Source organism: Sitodiplosis mosellana, unplaced genomic scaffold, assembly GCF_009176505.1.
Source record: "Sitodiplosis mosellana isolate CC-2019 unplaced genomic scaffold, AAFC_SMos_1.0 Smas_scaffold_6150, whole genome shotgun sequence".
Taxonomy (NCBI): domain Eukaryota; kingdom Metazoa; phylum Arthropoda; class Insecta; order Diptera; family Cecidomyiidae; genus Sitodiplosis; species Sitodiplosis mosellana.
The window spans coordinates 4,474,508-4,479,125 of NW_022601391.1; the positions used below are offsets into that span (position 1 = coordinate 4,474,508).

At 34.7% G+C, this 4,618-nt stretch overlaps 1 protein-coding gene across 1 annotated transcript in view; it reads right to left on the minus strand.

Moving 5' to 3' along the window:
* The window catches only part of LOC129574076 (zinc finger Ran-binding domain-containing protein 2), a 103,360-nt gene that overhangs the window by 14,153 nt on the left and 84,589 nt on the right, over positions 1-4,618 (minus strand). The gene's annotated exons all lie outside the window — the stretch shown is intronic.

Sequence of the window (4,618 nt, forward strand, 5' to 3'; positions counted from 1 at the left end):
AATGTTCCCATTCAAATCCAACGAATTTTATTGGATTTTTTTCTTCGTTCAAATAACTCATCGATGAGCTTTCATCCAAACGGCCAATATGAAGCGAAATTAATTCGGATGATTCATTGACGTCAAGTTTACGGTTGGTATTTTTAATTTTTATTAGACAGGTATTAATAAATAGAATGAACACATGCAATAGATTTGTATTTTATGAACAATGCATTTTTCAGGGTAGAAAAACCTGGTAAAAGATTGTGCGTCATAACATTAAAACCCAATGCGTTCGTTGATCAGTCGACGAGACACCAAACATTTTGATTGGAACGTAACAAAGTATGAGTACGCACATGAGAATGGAAAAGCAATAACAAAGCACGGCCGATAAACAAACGTATATAATATATGTAGCATACCATCCACATCGGCGACTATATACGTCTACATTTAAGTTACGTTGACTGATACACACAAAATTTTCATTCATCCCGTGTATTATTCAATGTGCGGCTGCTTCATATAGAATTTATGTGAAACGATTTCAGTTTATGCCGTTCGCTTGACGTTTGTAGACAACCGGAGGAAGTCGGTATAACGTAACAAATGGACTATACTGCTAGTGGATTTGATTTCTTTTTTCGTATATTTATATATAATCAATTTTATATATATGTAGATTTCTCTCACTCGCCAATTTTTCTTTCCATTTCTTCACTAGCTATTTCTTGTGAATGCGTTTTCTTTTTTGTCATCGCTTTTCGACCATTCTCTTTCTGGCCATGATCAAAGCCATATCCAAACTTTTTCTATACTTTACCTAGTTTGCCGCGACAAATTTTGATTTCTTGGTGCGCATTTGTTCACTGCCATTTGAAGTACACCTTTGCTTCGTTACCCTGCGCTGCATCTTGCATGCCACTCTTACAGATACAAAGTGGTTATAGTATCTGGCCCATATTTTTACTATCTTGAGATTTTTCCAAATGATTTTGCCAAATTCAGGGTATTTACCAGTCAATAATGCAAATAAAACCATCCGTACCACTCAAGTAAAGCTACAAAATACATTCAATTTGAGATTTGGTGCTTGCTTTTGCATTGGGTTATTCTCAATCGCACAAATGATTTACAGTTCCTCATACATGCAAGAACTCAAACACTCATGAGCCATATATATTATTTTTCTTTGGTTGTGCCATCTGATCGTCAGCCGCATTTCGATATTCCATGTACGAATGTGTGGCACAATGAACCGGCTGACTGAATGATCTCATCCTTGAATAATTTGTTTCTTGGGCGATAATTCCACTTATTTATTGTTTCATCTCTTTTTTTACTCTGAAATTGCAATGAGTGCGGCAAAGCCAAACCGAAATAATCAAAACAGCGTAAAGTATTCGAATTATTTTTTATTGTTTTCAGTTGGACGGCCAGACACATATACAAACATACAAACATAATGTAACAACGTAATGCAAAAATTATAAAACCATTGGGCTCTCTCGCGCCTTTTTTTGTCGGTTTTATTTCCAGTGGATTATTACCGCGTCCCGACTCAAGTGTGCGTGTGTCAAACTGTGCGGTCAAATATTAGACAATGCATTTATTCAATGTCTCATAACAATGATACGAAACGTTTTGGTTTCGCTTTGTAACCAATCCAGAACTACTGACGTTGTTGGTCCCAAATTCCTGGAAATAATTTATTTCCAACTAGCAAATTCGCATTGAATTCGATCACATAATGTATTGTATTCTGTATAAAATGGAATGTAAATATGAAGGCCTCTCGAAAGGTACAGGTAACGACAACCAAGGAATCATTCTTGTCTGTGCTCGCGTGTTTGCTACAAAAAAGATTCATTGAATAATTTAATCATTAAAATGGTATTTTGAGCTTTAACTAGACTTCAAGATTCTGCTTGTTACTCAATCTCACATCACTTTCGACCGAAGACGCGTTTACAGTGTATATTTTTCCTGAATGTTTGACCGTTCCACGTTGATTTATTTTTATCCGAATAAAGAAATCAGTCTGTGTGTACATTCCGCATATTTTCTAATACCGTTGCTTTTATTTCTTCACCTCATTTCTGATTTCATGACGATGCCGATTGTAGAATCGGTTCGGCAAAGAGAAAGTAAGTAAAAATAATGGGAATTAGGAACTATGTGGAATAGAAACAATTGTGAGCCACCAGCATTTTACGATGCTGGTTACGTTTGTTTGTGTGCGTTGTTTTTGACCCACAACTTTAAAGATTGTGAGAATTTTAGGTTATATGTGTGCGCATGCTACTATTCGCATTGTCTGTGAAGCAATATGTTCGCATAGTGCTTTCGATGAGTTGCTGAGCCGTAGAAAATGAAACGGTGAATGGAATATAAGACAGAAGCGCATGGCGATGAGATATTTGTATTTAACCGCTACAAAAACACATTAACCCATTTTGGGTTAGCGTATCGAAAATGCAACGTTTAACATTTTCGCACCTGGGGTGGCTGTTGAGATGTTGTCAGAAAAGAAAATTTAGCTTATCTGATAATCCAATCAACCTGTTTTTGCGTTCGAGCTAATTTTGAAATATAGGGGATCCACCAGTGGTTTCCAGTCTTATAAGTTAAATTTGGATAACTATGAAAAGGCAAGCGGTATTATTGAAGTTAGAGCAAAATTGTAATGGCCATTTTCTTATAACATCGTTCAAAATAAACGTCACACAACTAGGTGATACTGCACAATATGCGGCAGTAGTTCAATGTATGGTGTGCTAGGTGGTGTATATACAATGGTATGAACAAAAAATACACTGTCAACATAGAGCGTGTGCTTGCATTTTGTTTTTTTTCCCTTTCTTTATATCTTCCTTTACGGCTTCTTCATACTTGCTTTTTATGTTGTACTCAAAAAACTAATACCGATGATACAATGCCAATAACGTGATCTTTTTTGCTACAACACGAGTTTCCGACCGACTAAAATCGATCGAAATTCATGTAAAAGGAATGTTTTGAAACGTGATTTATGTTTTTTTTTGAGTAGTTTGGTCTTGTGTTTCTAATTTCATTCGGTATTTATTTTTATCTATTCATTCGCATGTCACATGCAGCATGTGCACAAATATCATAACGATTAACGTCACTCATCGAATGTATTTGCCTAAGCTTACATTTTGATACTATTTGGCTTTATATGTTCTATTCAGGTGTTGAATTCGAATAATTTTGGTCCTTGGCTTAAGTCAACGCACGTAACGGAAAGCGGTCATAGCTGTCAGCTTGCCCTCGAAATACCACCACCGGATGTTGTCAAAAGAGTAAACTTAACGGTACATTCTTTATTCCCATTATACTGCCGCCTTGACAATCATCCAAGACACTTTCCTATGCACGACGTGTTGTTATCATAATATTGGTTTTTAAGTAATGCACATGATTATGCCGATATATTTCTAAAATAAGAGGTAGAAAAAAATTACATCACCATTTTTACCGAGATGATTTTGAATTTCGAATACATTACGTAGAAAATTTCCAATAAAAAGCCATTCTCTTTGCAATTATTTTGAATTAAATTGAGACAAATAACGAAAAGACAAATAGAATTAAAAAAGACAAGCGAAAAAAAGACGACGAGAAAGCCAATGAAATTTTCACAACTGACGATAAAGAATATTGCAGATATAACCATATTACAAGTGGAACACACAAAACACGCATCAATTTATTATCAAAGACGAACACTATTCATATACATGAACGAATAATAGGGCATATGATGAAATTATTCCGATCGGAATCCGTTGAAATCATTCCCAATCAATAGATTAAAAATAAACTTATTGATTATCGCACCAAATATAAGGCAAGAAAAAATCGCACGATTTGAATCTCTTCAGCTGCTCATATATTTTATATTTAAATAGGCGTCTTTCATATCGGTGAGAGTACAATTCAAAACACTGTCAAGTGATCATAAGAGTGCCATTGACATGCAATTTGATACAAAATGAACGGCTGCAAAATTAGTAAAATAGATGAACAAAAAAGCAACAAGCATTTTTCCTTCATTTTAAGTTTGATCCAGATTCTAGATTGCAATCATCCACAATTTTGGTTTCATAGCAAGATCTTATATCTTCTTTGACTATAATCTAGAATAAAAAGCAAAAAAGTTCAATATTTGTAATAAAATACAACACCTACAACACAAAAAAGTGTAAAATCGAAAAATAGAATAACAAAAAACATATTTACAGAAAATAATGAAGTACAAGCGCAAGTCTATGCGAATGTATGGAATTCTTGTATATAACCTGATATATTCATGTAGTATAGTGACAGACGCGAGAGCGCGACGACTCGAAAGGGTCAAGGGGACGTGCAAGTACAATGCACCTTATTTTGAGGCAGACGGAGTGTGCATATACAGTCATGGACTAAATTGAGCGTACGACTGCCAGAAAAATGTATCGCGGACTATTTCATGAACCTAATTTATTTTTTTCAATCAATTCTTTGCACTGTTTGTTGCGTAATTATGTGAACTAATAGTAACCGAGAGAATTTTGAATTTTTTCTTTTGGATTTTGTGATTTTTATTGAAAAATGTAGATGAATGTCATTT